Here is a 17,731-nt window from a genome sequence, read left to right as displayed (position 1 = left end):
GATGGCGAATATCAGTGCCAATTTGTGGATGCATGGGAAGCACAAAGGTACTACAGCCCACTTTTCCAGATGAACTCCCAACTTTCAGTGGTTTATTAAAATAGAAGGTTTTTTTTTCATAAATCTGAGGTTTTTTGGTTTGTTTTTGTGGTTTTTTTTTTTTTTTTTGTGGGGGGTGGATGACTCTGTCCTATCTCTTCCTTCTTCTTCAAAAGTCTGCACAAAAGGTAATAGAATATGGAAAATTTTATGTGGGAATATTTTAGAGGGTAGGCCTGGAAGTGGTACATATTAATTCTCCATATTCCATTTGCCAGAACTCAGTTTAAGACAACATTCTAAACTGGATGTAAGACTGGAAAATGCTATATAGATGAGTAAAACATTTAGTGAACAGCTTGACTATCTCTTTCATATATGAACTAATAGTGTATGGATATCCAGAATGCAGCAGTTATGGATTTTTAAACATAAAGTAAGGAATACAGGAAATTTCACATTTATTTATTTATTTTTCATACAAGTTAAATCTGACTCCCAAATGTTTCATGAGGCCGGAAGATTGGACATTGCTTGTCATTATTTGCATTCTTATCCTCTCCCTAGTGGCATGTAAGTATTGGGGAGGCTTTTGTTTTACTTTCTAAATGAAGCAAATGTTTCTGTTTTCAGTCTATCATAAGCCAACATTATTCAGGCACCATTAAGTCGAGCAACGTTGCCACTTTTATGTCCTATCAGGGGCCCAGAAATTTTTGGTAGTTATTGAACTTTCAGTGCAAAAGTCCAGTATCTTTAGGTGTATTATGCTGTCACTGCCCCCAGAGTAGCCACTATTACCTGAAGTCATTGCTTAGCACTTGAGTCCCAAATGTTCTCCATAACTCCGAATACCATACCTTCTCTGAACAGCCTTGCCATACCTGGCTTCACCTATTACCATAAAAATTTTTTTTTTAATTGGGCTTTCACCTAAGGTGAAATGTGGTGTCTTCATGTAGCTTCATTTTTATACCCTTGAGGGCTTCTGAAACAAATGCATGTAAAAACCTGCCTGAAATCTGGAAAGGGACAACAGAGAAAAAGTTCAAAGAAACCAAAATTGCTGGTAGAGGTAACTCAAACTTTTTGTGATTTCACTTTGGCTTTATAGGGTAGAGGGATGGCCGTAGCAATGTGCTGCTTGAACTTGGGCTACAGAATGAACAGGGATGAAAGGTCTGAAAGTGTAATGTATGGGTGGTTGAGTGTTGGGAAGTAATTTCTCAGGTTCTGCAAGATCAAAGGGCTGGTGGTTCTTGGAAATATACCTGAGCAGTGACAAGAGCATGCAGGAGTGGTGTATTTTTCTATTCTAAGGGATGGAGAATGGGCCCCAAATAGCCAATGTACTTACCTTTCTTTCTTTTACCTCTTCTTTATACCTTTCCCACCCACCTCCTTTCATCTCTTTCCTCTTTCTTTCCCTTTCTTCTTCATTTACTCCTCTTCTTCCCTCCACCTTCTCCCTTCCCCTTTAATAGTCAGTAAAGGTTGGAAAGAACAGCTAACTCATGCGATATTATTGCATAATATTTCCTGAAGAAAGTGATAGCTGAGCAGAGACTTGAAGGATAATAGAAATTCATGAAGACAAGTGTTATGAGCGAAAAAGAGCAGCAAGTCCAAAAAGGGTATTCTACTCTTGGGGGAAAAAGATTAGAGGTAGCTCCATGTGACACTAACATAGTTTGAGGGTGGAAGAAGGATTATTGAAGAAGAACACAGGGAATATAGCTAAAGGACTCTGAACACCAGGCTAAAAATTCAAGTATTATCCTGAAAGTGATAAGGAGTTCTTAGAGGATTTTTTAACACAGAAGTATCATAATCAGATTTATTTCTTTTTTAAAAAAGATTACTCTTTTTAAAAAGTCCACTCCAGGATCAGGCAGATAATAGATTGTAAGGGTGAAAGACTGGAGGCAGAGAAGCCACTTAAGAGAAGTTGCAGTGTGATCAAGAATAAGCATGATGAAACCTGTGCTAAAGTAGTGAGTGACAGGTGGGATAAAAAGAAATGAACAAGGTTTGAGAAATGGAAAATCAGGTTACATACTCAGATTTATATGCTTTCAAAAATAATGATATATCCATCCCGTTCATGAATAATAGGTGATAAGATAAAATGATCTTCTACTATAAAAAAAAATGTGAATTTCTACTGTGTCCTAACTTGAAAATTAAGAAAAAATAGTTTTAAGGTATATGTGTGGCTGAGTGTGTGTTTGTCCATGCATGTGTGCATGTTTTTTCTTTGTTCAAAGTAATCCTTAGCTGAGAAAATTAATCCTTGCTATTTGCTTTTCATTACAAAGCATTTCTCAAATACCTTTACTTTCCAAATTTGCATATATTCTTGAGAATAAAAGCTAGTAATTGCAATGTATTTCCCTCAACAAATATTTAAATTGTGCAACTCCAATGTTTATTAAGGTAAATAGCAGTTTTAAGGTTAACAGTAGAGAAATTAACCATTATAAAATAATGCTCATAATAGTCTTCATGAAAATATTTAACCCCAGATTATAATTTTTGCTATAATTGTATTTTTAGAAACATGCAATTCTTGAAAATATATTAAAGGTTTTATCCTAAAATTATTTTAAAATTTGTCTAGTGATTATAATAAAAAGTTTTTGGCCTTCATTGCAAATAAAGTGCTCATTCATTGCATAATAGGGTTATGATCATTTTTTTATAGATAGCATGTTTATTTTTAATTATTTCAATAATGCAATTATTAATTGGCATAATTTATAATCTTAGAAGTTATACTGTTATCCTTGTAGAAAGAATAACCTACAGGCTGGCTTCTGTTTCTATCTTAATTTAATACCATGTTTTAGCACTTTATGTATTTGATGTTTGGCTAAATATTAAGTGGAATTATTTAAATAGATCACTGAGCTTCAAAGCTGATTGTGTTTGTTGTTGAAATGTGAACTGAGTGATTATTTGTATAGAATATTTTTGTGTATTTTACAGATAAATAATAGAGCTTGATCATTTTATCTGCTAAATAGCAGATTCATTTAATTTTGTAAAATTCAGTTTAAAAATGTTCCTGTCAAGATTAATTTGATAGATAAACATGTCTCTTATTTTCATAAGTGTGCATACTTGGACAACAATGTTTTTGTTTCTTTCTTATTTATCTATTTATTTATTTTTTATAAGTTATCAAACTGTACATGTCAACACGTCAAGTTAAAATAGAACTTGACTTAGAATCCAATTATTTAGTGCGTACTTTTACAAGTAATGTAAGGATCTGTAGGAAATTCAAAGATACATAATCTTGAGCAGTTTACAATTGGGTTGGGGCAAAGATGAGTTTATAAATCTATTTCTTAGCATGTAAGATATAAATTATATCTACATAATATTTCAAAGATAAGGGATTTCTGTTATCTTTGTTCTTTATTGGGCTTGTGTTGTTGAGGGGGGAAATTCTAAGGGGAATATTATTAAAGAAACTGGAATTGCATTTGGGTCTAGAACTAAAGATAGATTTTTGAATAAGTATAAAAGTGGCAGGGAGAAACAAAGACACACTTTGAGCAAAAGCATATGTGAGTTGCTTCAACTTTTTGACTATTGTAAATAATGCTGTTATAAACATGAAGCAGTCCTAGTGTCCTTCAACAGATGAATGGAAAAATATATATGATATATATGTACATGGAATATTTTTCAGTCATAAATAGGAACATAAATGTGTCATGATGCATGCTACGTCATGGATGAAACTTGAAGACATCATGTTGAGTGAAACAAGCCAGACAGAAAAAAACAAATACTGTATGATCTCACTTACATGAATACATAGACGAGGCAAATTTCATAGACACTTGGAATGGTAAGCAGAGGAGAGAATTATTGCTTAATGGTTGCACAGTTTCTTTTTCAGATAATGAAAAAGTTGGGACAATGGATATTGGTGATATTAGAATGATATTAGAAATATAAATATATTAATGTATTGTATCTTGAAAGTGGTTAAAACGGGCAATTTTGAGTTATATGTATATTATTATTACAACACATTTTTTAAAAAGTAAATGTGAATAATATGTGAACTCTAGAAGAGCAAGTAATCAATTTTGACCAGGCAATATTAAACACAGGGTAAATGATAAGGCTGAAATGTATGTTATGATAAAATAAGCAAGCTTTGATTAAAAAAGGATTCCTAATATTATTTGTTAGGCTATGGAGGGTAATTGATGATGATGATGAAGAGGAAGAGGGAGGAGAAGGGAAGGAGGAAGAGGAGGAGAACAGGATACACTTGGGAAGTGTTTTAGTTTGCTAAAGGCTGTCAAGGCAATGTACCAGAAATGGGCTGGCTTTAAAATAGGAATTTATTAATTTATAAGCTTACAGTTTGGAGGCTGTGAAAGAGTCCAAATCAAGGCAACACCGGGACATGCTTTCTCTTCAAGCTGCAGCTGAGGGTGATCAGACACATGGTGGCATCTGCTTGAAGTTCAATAGAGCTTCAAGGGTCCTGAGTTTATTTGGGGTCTCATTACACAGACATGATTCATGGAATCAATGCCCAAATGTTTAAACTCAATCTGTAATCTCTCTAATCCCCACTACCCCATCCACCACAAGGTTGGAGATGTGAGCTAATCACATGGCTGGGGCTTTCTAGTGGGGCTTAAGATGGCAGGTTTGGCTGACCCCTCCCTATGCTTCATTAGCATATGAACTACCAGGTATGGTCCTGGGCCCACCATAAAGATCTTAAGACATTCTGATCACAGGAAATTCCAAGGATGCAGGGGTTGCTTCCCCAGGAACTGAGGACAAAGGCCAGGCAAATTTTTCATGATACCAGAGATAATAAATGTGAAAATACAAAATTTGGGTAAGATTCAAAGGTATAATATAAAAATACTTCATTTTTTTCCCTTTAATATCAACTAAAATTTTTGAGCCCCTCCTATAAGCCAGGCATTGGAATTAGAAAGGGAAGGCGGGGAATTTTTTGTTTTATTTTATTTTTTTTCCTCTTCTCCTTAGGAATTACTCTTACTGGGGGAACCAGTGAAAATAAACAAACAGAAAATCACCCTTAAGTAGAACGTATAATGACAAAACTCTAACGCATGATTTGGTAGTCCAAAGTAGTACAGTTTACTCAGACTGGATTGCTAGCCTAAGTAAATATAGGGTACAAAAAAGAGAGAAGCGGAATTGTTCCTTTAGAGTAGTGAAATATTCTAAAATTCATTGAGATGATGACAGCACAACTCTGTGAGGAAAATGAAAATCAATGAGTGTACACTTTGAATATATTCTACAAAGCAGGAGACTGCATAATACAGGGAATCCCATGTTCAAAACTCAACTGGATAAAAACACGAATATGAAAATATTCTTTCATGAACCATAACAAATATATAATACTAATACTTAGTGTTAATAGTTGGGTGAGTAGGGGAAAATAAACCAAATGTAAGATATGGGCTGTAGTTAGCAATAATATTTTGACAATGCTCTTTCATAGTTTGTAACAAATGTTTCACAACATACAAGGTATTGGTGGTGGGGTGTTGTGTGGAAGCCATGTATGACATGCATGTTTGTTTTGAAAGATTACAACTTTTACTATATACTTATTGTGTATGTATATTCATATATGAATGACACACTTCAATAAAATTTCATTAAAAATAATATGGATATATGATATTGAGATTGAAATAAAAAATTTTTTTAAGTGAGAAGAAAGAGCTAATTGTGAGGCCCTAAATCTAGAGGCCTAAACCTACAGCAGTTGCATTTTTAGGTAAGGAAGGTTTGGGAAAAGCATATTGGCCAGGCATTATGACTATATTTTTAATCAAATTGATTTGGTTATTTCACCTAACATTTTTTATTTCAATGTAGAAGTATAAAAAAGAAAGCAGAACATTCCCTTACTTGCTCTTGTCCACCTAAATTGTGGCCTTTTGAATAATTTTCTTGCCTGAGTTTTTAGACATGTTCCATGGAATGACTCTTTCATTTCTACACACATTGACTTTTAGAATTCCTTCCTTGTTGCCATAATCTTCTGACCTCCTCTATATGTAATGTTTGGTAACATTTATTTAGCAATTATTATACATATATACAAACATGCACACACACACACACATATATATATATATATGCACATACACATACACAACCTTGGTATTTCATCTAAACCCCAAATTATTTTACATGTATTATGATTGGATAGCAATGTAAATTAAATTTTATTATTTATTAGAGTGCCTGTATACATCAGAATAATCTGAAAATGTATTAAATATATAGATTCTTGGGTCTCAGCACAGACCTACCTAGCCAAGACTCTAAGTTTTTCTATTTTCTAACAGACCTTCCTGGTAATACTAAGAAACATTCTTTTATATGATCCCTAATAAATATGTGTATAGTATGATTATTATTGCTGGTAAGAGAAATGTAAATTAGAGTTATGATAGAACAATTGTTGAGTAAATGCAATGACATTTGTTTTTAAAGTAACAGTTTGCTTTCTTCTTTTTACTTGGATTTTGAAAATTAGGGAAATATTTACTGTATCTCAAAATCTTAAAGATCATTAATAATAATTTTCAAAGTAAATTATTTCTAAAGATTTATAGAATTGGATTGTGTGTTTCATTGTTGTGATGCTCCATGGCCCAATCGCTATCTCATGATGGAGAGACTGTGAAGTACTATTCAAAAACCCAGATAACATAGATTTCAGGAATACTTTAAGTACTGTGACTTCCTCATTAGGCAAAGTTGTCTCCAAGTGTTGTTAACGGCTCTAGAGCTAAACAGAGTAAAAATTTGTTCTTTGTCCTTTTATTGCAATATTCAATAAAATTGCCTTGAATCAAGAAACAAGGAGAAAAAGAAAAAGAGACAGAATGAATGTAATCCTCTTTTCCTATTTAAGAGTGCATATATGAATTTCCTCTGCAACTTTAACTTTGCTAACTGATACATGTAATACAACTACAGAGTCTAGCTAGGAGATGATGAAAAAAAAAAACACTTAATTTTCCCAAATCATTGGTGGTTTGGATGCAAGTGACTTAAATAAAAGAAGAATATACTTAGTAAAACATTTAGGAGAATCCAAAAGACACTAATGGACATTTTTGTAATGGCATACAATAAACTATATTTGGTGCCTTGTCACCCTGCCTGGCTTAGTCATAAATTCCCCTTTTGTGTAAAACTCCTCAGATAGCCCTGCCCTGTGTGTAACTGCAACTGGCAGGTCCTGTACCACAATTCAGATCGGATGATATGGAATGCCCTCAGTTTCTTCAAATGGCCCCTGCCACTTTTACTTTCTCATGTCACATAATTTACAGGCATGGCATGTATCACCATATAGCCTATACAATAATGGCTGCCCTCAGCTTCTTCAAATGGCCATTGCTGCTTTTGGCTTTTGCACTAAAAGTTTAAAACTGCCAATCCCCAGAATCCTCATGAAAGCTCTCTTCCTCTCCTCTGGTTCACAATAAAGGGAAAAACTCAGGACTCACATGTGCTCTTCTTCCATCCCTTCCGTTTAACCTCAGGTGACCTAGATTAGGTAAGCCCAGGCTACCACTGCTGCCCTCATTCTCCCCTCTCCTTCTTGAGGCCCTTTGATCTAACAAAGCTGTCATTTCATGTATTTTCAGCTGGATGACTGTGTGTTTGCACTTCATCACCTGAAGAACTTCCAAAATACATCCAAATCACATGGAAATGAATTATGGGGTCACAGGTGGCATTACACATTCATGGGGAAAGGATAAACTATCCAAAAAATGGTTTTGGGACAATTAGTTTTTCATATAAAAAGAGAAATTGGATCATCATCTTACACCAGTTTCAAAAATTATATTCATGTAGAATAAAGACATAATGAAGTACAAAACTTGAATATTTTAGAATATTTCATTTTCTTTAGGGAAACTTTTATAAAACAGGATTAAAATTACTAAGTGTAAGTTAAAAAATGACTAACTTTCCCATAAAGTTGAGAATATATTTCCAACAAATCTAACCAACAAATCGTTATTGTTCCAGTTAGACAAAGTTCGTTGATAAATTTTTTAAAAAATAGGAAAATAAGCCCAATGAAAACGAACAAATTATTTAAGCAGGCATTTCACAGAAGAAGAAACAATAATGGTACATGAAACAATAAAATATACTTCACTTTTTAGTAGAACTACAAGTAAATAATACTTTAAAATTACTAGAGTGGCAAAGTATTTTGAAGTCTGATAGTTTCCAGGATTGGCAAGTATGTTGGGCAGTCAGTGGGCACTATTATTAATGCTCTTGGGAATGCTAATTGGTATAATCACTTTCGAGAGAGATCTTTCAAACATCTAGTTGTGATGGTTAGGCTATTGTGTCAACTAGGCCAAATCATTGGTGGTTTGGATGCAAGTGACTTAAATAAAAGAAGAATATACTTAGTAAAACATTTAGGAGAATCCAAAAGACACTAATGTTTGGTCAAGCTGTTTGGTCAAGTACGCACTGGGCTAACTGTAATACAAGGGCCTTTATAGACTTTAGTCACCATTGACTTTACTGCAGTGGTAAATCATAGATAGCTGGTTATAATTACATCAATCAGGGAGATTGCCATCAGCAATGAGTGACACTTAACCCAATCAGTTGAATCCCTTAAAAGGGGGAAGTGATTGCAGCACTGAGAGAGAATTTCCCAGCTCATCTTTGGACAGCCAGCATCTCTCAGAACTCATCAAGAACCTTCACTGGAGTTTCATTACAGCCCCTGGTTGAGGCCTTCTTGTGGAACCTGGACTTGTACATCCCCATGGCTGTATGATAGACTCTTATAGAATTGCATACTATTGACAGATCTTTTGCTGATTCTGTTTTGCTAGAGAAACTGACTAATACACTATTAAAGTAAAAGAGAGGAATATACTACAAAGTAGTAATTCCCCTGCTAGTTTTATAGCCTATAGAAGGTTTTGCATATTTTTGCAGTAATACGTATATTTATTTCAGTATTGTTTTCACAGGAAAATGTAGGGAGGAGGAAGTACACTAATAGGAATATGGATAAATTAATATGGGCATGTTTCAACCCAAAATAGTATTGAAAATGGATGAACTTCCCCTCTATTTATCTCCAATGAATTATTTTACAGTATGAGATGAAGCCATGTATGAATTTCAAAAATTTGATAAGACATATAGTTTACATATATGACACATAGGTACATGTATATGGTAAATGTATAAAGAAAAGAAAGTGAAAAATAGACGTGTTTTTTAGAGTCATTATTAACTCTTGAAGAAAAGATGAGGAAAAGAACATGGAAGCATTTCTAAAATATCATTTATGATCAATTTCTTTAGTTATGTGGTGAACACACAAAGGTTTCTTTTATTATTAGGCATTACTCCCTAAGTATAGATATAGTTTTCTTTAAAATATATGATGTAATTCATTAAACAAATCAAAACAATATAACCAATGCTTTTTGTACACTTGTTCTGTTCCATCGGTTATCCTAAAAGCTTTGTGTACATTAACTCTTTATATCCTCATAACAACATGTGAACTAATTCTGTTTTCCTTATTTTACCAATGTGAAAACCTAAATACAGTGAAAATAAGTATCTTCCCTAAGATTTCACAGCTTCTAAGTGGCCAAGCCTAGGTTCAAATCCAGGCAGTCAAACTCTAGAGCCTAAACTCCTAGCTACAATAGTATGCATACATTAAAGAATAGCTCCAAAACAAACATTGTGATAAACAAACAAGAACAAAACAAATAACAAATACCTAGGTATGTATTACATGTGAAGTTTTCTGAGAGGGCTATAAATGCACCAAGGTTTGTATTATCAGAGTAAGGACTTTAATCGTTTTAGTAGTTTCTTCACTGAGCTTCTGCTTTATATTTAAATGTTGTGTCCAGTATATATATATTTGTCTTCTGTATACATATGTGTGTGTATATAATATATAAATAATGTATAATTGTGTATATTATTTACATAAACCCATAGAGACATATATTTTGCTCTTTTCCTTTCTGTTTGTTTAAAAATGCAACCAGTTTATTTATTATATTTAAATAATTTTCTCTTTCTCTCATCTTTAAAAGGAAAAATGTTACAAGTGGTAAGTGAAAGTCTAGAAACAGAGAGACCTGAGTGTTAAAAAATGTTACTGCAAGATGTGCTTTGAATAATTTACCTAAATTCTCAGATATTTTCCTTTCTTCTGTAAAATAAACATAATTTCTTCACTGGTGATATAAGGATTAACAGTGATAATAGATTTATTACCAAGGAGAGATTCTCTTATAAGTTCAATATAAATTAATTCCATTTCCTATCTCCTGATTCCACAGTCATTATTTTTCAATATATTTAAATGCTCTTCTACAGATCTGTGTTTTTTACTCTGAATAATTCTAAATGTTTCAAACTATAATCACTTCCTGGGATATTTACAAGTATGAAAAAGATGAAGTCCCAAGAAGTAAGCTACTTTCAGTTTGGTCTATTAGGGGAGTGGCACAGTAATAAGAGTTCTGAGTTTGGCTTACCAAATGGCACGTACCTGATCTTACAAAATGGGATAGTCATTAAACTTTAATAAATCCTATGGGCATTTTGAAGCATTTACAACTAAGACAATGAAAAGAAACACAGACTTCCCGTGTCGCTGATAAGGATAGAAGCTGTCACAGAAGAACACAAAGCAAATGGATACAGAGAGCAGACAACTGGGAAAAGGGGAAAGAAATTTTTAAAAATTCAATGATTTTCATGAAATGTTTTACTAAAAAGCAATTGACTGAAATAAATTTCCATTAGTATATAAGGTTTTTATAACTTGTAAAATCTTAAAACAGCACACTATACTATACCATCTGGACCAAAATTCAAACTTTATATGTAACATCTGAAAACAATTCATATTTTTAACACATCACTTATTAATATAGGATAAAATCATACAGATAATATCACTACATGAAAGCCATTAATTAGGTATGGAAGTAGGAATAAAGCAATGTGTCTTTTGGAGGGATATATTTATGAATTTTAGCAAAAATCTAATTTTAAGACAGTAAAATAGAAAGAAGAATTTCGAGTAAGGTAATAATCGAAATGATGAATATATTATAAAAATATGCTTACTGCAATAATATTGATAAGATTTAAGCTTTTATCTCTAATAACTTTAGTAGCCACCTTTATCCTAGGTAAAGGTATTATGGCAAGCAATTTATTTACATTATTACATTTAATCTTCACAAGAATCATATAAGTTAAATGTGATAATCCACAGTTTAAGGGTATGTTTAAGGAATGAAGACAGAGATGTTAAAGAAATCACCCACCTTCTTATACAAGTGCCTTTATGGGATTCTAACCTAGGTCCATTGGATTTAAAAAAGCACCAGCTGACACACCTTTTCCAGAGGCTTGCCTGGAGGTGAGAATGGAGATGCAAGTACACGGCAAAGACTTACCTCCATTTCAGTGGCACACAGAAGCCAAAACACACATGCTGGGATTGTATTTATCCAATTGGTAGCCAGAAGGTGAACACTCATTTTATCCTTCTTCTGGAAAAATGGTTTCCATTGCCTGCTACTCAAAACACTTACTCCAAATTTCCAAATAAACTTAAAAGACTTCAAGTTCTTTATGGCTCTAACAACTTCCCTCGTTGCCCCCAAGATGTTAGTACACAAATTAACCTTGCAAATAAAATGGCACCACCTTTCCAAAAGCTTTCCCCTTGTAAAACATTCCAAGATTCACATCTTAGGTTACACAATGGATTCAATGAAAAGGAGTTTCTGTAACAGTGTTAACTAAATCAGGTTTATCTCCTTGAATACTAATATAAAACCCAACTCCTACAAAAGTTCCTAATTAGTCAAAACTTGTTGGTAATTTCATTAAAGGACATTTTATTTGCTGTCATAATATTTATGTGTATTAATAAGTCATGAGCTTTTATTCTGTCTTGATCATTCTATGGTTGTATCAATAATGCTAGGGCTTCTAATATAAAAGAAAATTTTGCAAGTCACAGTTATTTGTAAAAGTTAAGCAATAGTAGGATGTTTTACTCTAAAGATAATTAATTTAAGGCCAATCAATGATGGCAATATGCATTAATATAATAATTTTTCTGTCCATTTCATAGATATCATACTAAAATTAATCCATCATGTGTGATTTTATATATACAAGAAATACGGTGTATATTAAATATGAAATGAACTGACAACATTAAATTGTTCCTTGAGATATAAAAATTCCTTTATATAATATATAATATGTAAAATATTGCATCACTTTGTTCAGATATTGCTTTTTTTAGATCAATAATAGCATTTTAAAAAACACAGAGATGATAAAATCCTTTGAGCATCACAGGTAGATTTTACACTTTATTTCAAAAACCTTATGATCCCTACCTCTTATACAGCTGATTTAAAAGTTATACAAAGTCTAAAAAGCCAATAAGTGCCCACTGGAATTTTCAACTTCACAGCACCAGTCAATTAGCTGTATGCAGATGACTGTTTGAAATTAAGTTGGAAAATTACTGAATAAAATTCTACATGACTAAATCATTCATCTATTCCAAATTAGTCAGTTTAATCCCTCTATATCACGGTTCTTATCAAATACTTTGCCCCTAGAAAAATCACTGAACTGTCCTAGAAATGCCCTAAAATAATTTTTATGATTAGGAGATCACAGATACTCAAGAGGAAATAAGCAAATTTCATGAGACTTAGAAAAGGAATTGCAAGTATATAAAAAAAACCTTGAACTCTTTAGTTGTAAAGGTTGATAGTTAAGTACTGTCACTCTCAGCTGTTACAGTTTAGGGCAAGTGTAAATTTTGCATGTGTTTTATCTAAAACAAGAACAAGGAACATTCATGTTCCTTCTTTTGTGTTAACCTAGTTTTGTAATTGAAAAAGCTGCACAGCCATCTAGGATTACTAAAAAGAATGGCACGTAAATTTTGCTTCTCCCCTGTTTCACTTCTCTCTAGCTTATTTTTTCTCTTTAATGGAAAGCACCATGTTGATGAAAAAATCACTTCATAGAAGACTAAGAAACATTTCAAAATATGTGCAACAATATGTATTGTCTATGCTAAAATTTCCTAAAATATAGATCTGTTTGTGCCCAAATTAATTGAGTTCAGTCTTAGATTATATTTTCTCCCCTAAGGGTGAGAACCCAATAAATAGAGGAAGAAAGAGACACAGAGCAGGAACCACTCTTTTCTAATTTTTCTTTCGTATAGATATAAATGTGAAATTTACGCATATCTTTGACATTTGTCTTTTTCATATAAATCCTGAAAGATGACCACAACACTTCCTTACTCTAAAATAAAATCTATTAACACAAAGATATAGTATTAAAGAGCAACAATGGCAACAACAAAAAATAATAATGCATTGAACTTAGTTTTCTGATACTTAAAAGAAAAATTAACTTTGTTTCCTGTGGTTTAAACTCCATTATCCTTTTACTATAATTTTAATGCCATTTCAAGATGGGTGGTTAAAAACTGTATATTCAAAATGACATTTTTAATAAAAAGCTATTTTAAAAAATATATGTAATATTGCCTCAGTTACTTGATGGTTACTTAACACAGCCAGAAGAAAGCATAATCCCTATTTTAATTATAGAGAGTTGTTATCACTCTTTGGGGTTGAAATTGTTAATATGTTAATTAGTGATGATGGACTTTGTGCAAGAAAGAATACAGAGAAGAAGTAATACAGTATCTATGCTGTTCAGGGCAGCAGCTCAAAAATAGAGGATGCTTTCTATACATTGAAGAGCAATAAAATTATTTGATCCTGGAAAAAAGAAAGAACATAAAAGAAGAGTGAGTTAAACTCTGAGAAAACTGGATAAACGTAGCCTTGATAAAGGTTATACAAGTCTTTGAGAATCAAAAGATTTAAAATAATAAATAGATCATAATAAAGCAGATTAATCCAAAATTTAATTTCAGTTGTAACCCAGGCAGACTACTTTGATATCAAGTTTCTTCAGGCCACCTTTAGATAAAACCAACAGTATTAATTCCAATTTGAACATGTAATATGTTTGAACTGCAGATTTTTTTTCACTAGACTTTTAGATTGAGTTATTCTCCATGGATTTCATTGTCATATAAATTAATATCTAAGAGGATCTTGTGGCCTGCTAGTGATATAGAAATCGGCTTGCTTAAACAAGTATTCAATGCCATACCTTGTAATAAAATCCACATGTTAAATTTGAAGGAATGTTAAAGATAAAAACTGTATGATAGAACTAGATTGTATATATTTAAAGTTTTCAGAAAAAAATAGAAAATATTTTCTTTATTAAAATATTTTCTTTCTAACAAAATAAAATTTGGAGTACTTTTAACTTTGTTGAAAAAATTATGTTTCAGCATTATGGTTTTTCCCTTGTTAGCCCTTTGATTGTCTTTGCATTTTTGCTTTCGATGTGGGAAATAAATACGTACTTGAATGTTTTTGGTCCTGTTGTTAGAGGCTATTGGCCAAATATTGCGCTAAAGGCTGATTGGAGATGTGTTCTATGCCTTTTTTCCCCAAGTTTGCAAACAACTCTAAACACTGATGTAGGTCGAAAGAGCAGTATTTGATGCCTGTTGCTAGTTTTCCCTGAGACTCTCATGCCCTACTTAAGTTTCTGTCAGCATCTGTACCTCCCAGCATGACTGCTCTGTGTTTAGGGATTAGTCAACTTTATTTCAAGATATTTTGAAGTATGTTGTATAACAAACCTGATATAAATAATACTACAGCTTGAAATCTAATGCTGTCTTGTCAACAGATTGGCACGCATGTGTTTCTTTCTCTTATGATTCACGGTGGGATAAAACATTGTTCTTCTGTGTTTTTGTTTAGATTCCTTTGAAAAAGTTGTGCTGGTTGATGATACAAACAACTGCCAGGAGCCTGTAAAATCCACAGCATGAAATCCCCCCTTTAGAGTCTAAACCTGATTATTCTTCTTAAATGCCTGAATAGGGTTTCACAGTTGTCAGAGGTGATAAACTTTGCATTTTTGTAGCGAGTATGTATGTTTATATACTTATTATTAACAAAAAAAAGCATATATGCTTATTTTTTACAATTTACTATGATCTTTGCTTTTTCTTTCTGGTAGATAATGTCAGGATAGATTGAGAAATATCCTTTATTTCCCTCAGTATTGCATTAGTTACTTTTTAAAAGCATGTAGTTCAAATCTTTGGGTAAAATTTTCATTTTCATGTTTCTTGTAAAAAACTTCCAACAAGAAAGTAGTGAGTATGGATTATTTTAGTCTTATTTAATTGCAAGACATATACATTTTCATATGTTTATACTTTAAAAAATTGACCTAAGCGATGCACAAACAAATTTTCTATATTTGTGAAATTAAAGTCTGCTCAACTGTGTGAAGCACATCTGCTTCCCAACAGAACAGATTTTTGTAAAAGAATATCCTGGATTATAAGCTATCAGTGTGACCTTGGGCAATGTATTTAACTTTTCAAAGAGATATCTAAAGCTGATATAAAATGGGTAAAATACCTATATCTGGAAGTTTTTGTAAATATTAAATGAGATAAAATGTTTAAAACATTTAATCAAGTTCAATCATGATAGAGATATTCAATAAATTGAAGGTATTATTAGTTTTTAGCAAATAACAATTTTATAAGCTATATATCTAATTTTGATGATAAATTATTATTTTCATATGTTTTCTACCATAGCAGGGAATATTTCAGAAAAAAATGAGATATTAAGAAAACATTTAAATTTGATTTAGTAATAATAGACAAAATGGACAAATACATAACATCTTATTTCTTATGCAAATTAGGGTAATAAAATATAAGGTGAAGAAATAAAGCTTAATTATATATATGAGGCTAATGAAATAAGTTACTGCAAAATATAAATTATCCTTACTTATGTTTGTTTAACTTCAGGGTTTATAGGAAAATATTTTAATCTAGCAGAAGCATAAACTTTTAAAATGCAACATTTAACATTTAGAGTTTAGATTCAGGAAATAAAACCCTTGGCTGTCTCTAAGTACAAATAAAGCAAAAGGATGATTAATATGAGTAGTGTATTCAGTAAATGTGTGCAATGGTTTGTTTTACCTTAAATTATCCCATTATACAATAGCTCTCAAATAGTAGATGTAATTGACAGAGATTTGCTTTTTCTCTCTTGTAGATAATGTCAGGATAGAAATTGAGAAATGTCCTATATTTCCCTCAATATATGTATTGCATTAGTTACTTTTGTTAAAAAATTGCACAATATCCATTGTACTTGACAAAAATTGTATAAAATATTACTGATAAATCCTAGATCATATATTCAGAAGATATCAAAGTGGTGAACAAGTAAAAATTATTGCTAATGTGGTTTTTAAGTGAGCAGTGGTATACTTAGCATTGATCATAAAGGGCTTCAAAAGTGATTCATTCATGTATCAGAAGAACATGACTGATGTACTCAGAATAATATTTGATCAGGCTGAAATGCTACAATAAAAAAGAATCTTTTGAAAAAGACTGCAGAGTTTGTGATTTCAAAAACATCTCAATTAAGCTAATACCTTTCTCTCTATAAGTTGATATTCAGTATTTCAGACTCTTATTTTTTTCTCAATAAATGTAAGATCATCAAACATTTCACCAACATTTAGATTTTTAATTGCCTAGTTAAAATCTATGGCTCTATGCATTTAACACCACCTTGTAGACTGCATTCTGTAGTGGTTAGTTAAATTTTACTTTAAAAAAATCTCTAGTAATGTCTTAAAATGCATTTGTGATTTTCTAATAGAGTTTTATATGCCCCCAATGGATATTAAAGTACTACTTTTCAGTTCCAAAGATGTTAAAAAATAATATGATGGTTAATTTCATGTGTCAACTTGTCTAGGTTGCAGTGTCCTGTTGTTTGGTCAAACTTAGTGTGATTATTACTGTGAGGATATTTTGTGATTTTAAATCATTAGTCAGTTGATTGCATCTATGACTAATTACTTCTACAAACAACAAAAAGTTTGCTTCATCAATGAGAGAAGTCTCATCCAATCAGTAGTAGGCCTTAAGGGAAGAACCGATGATTTCTGCACTCAGAACATATCTACTTCAGGTAGCCAGCTTCTCCTGGGGTTATTCATGGAAACCTTCATTGGAGTTCTCACTTGTGGCCACCTGTATTAGTTAGGCAAAGGGGTGCTACTGCAAAATACCAGAAATGGGTTGATTTTTACAAAGGGTATTTATTTGGGGTAGGAGCTTACAGATACCAGGCCATAAGCATAAGTTACTTCCCTCACCAAGTCTATTTTCACAGGTTGGAGCAAGATGGCTGCTGATGTCTGTGAGTGTTCAGGCTTCCTAGGTTCCTCCTTTCCTGGGTCTTGCTTCTCTTTCCTCTGTGAGTGTACTTCCTGGGACTCCAGCTTAAGGTTTCAACATCAAACTCCAACATCAAAACTCCAATATCAACTCGGTCCTTTGCCATGCCTTTTACCTATAAGTTTCCAACCACCAAGGGGTGGGTACTCAGTGCCCTAATGATGTGGCCCAATCAAAGTC

This window comes from Dasypus novemcinctus, chromosome 4, assembly GCF_030445035.2.
Source record: "Dasypus novemcinctus isolate mDasNov1 chromosome 4, mDasNov1.1.hap2, whole genome shotgun sequence".
NCBI lineage: Eukaryota > Metazoa > Chordata > Mammalia > Cingulata > Dasypodidae > Dasypus > Dasypus novemcinctus.
Note: the sequence above shows the minus strand (reverse complement) of the source record.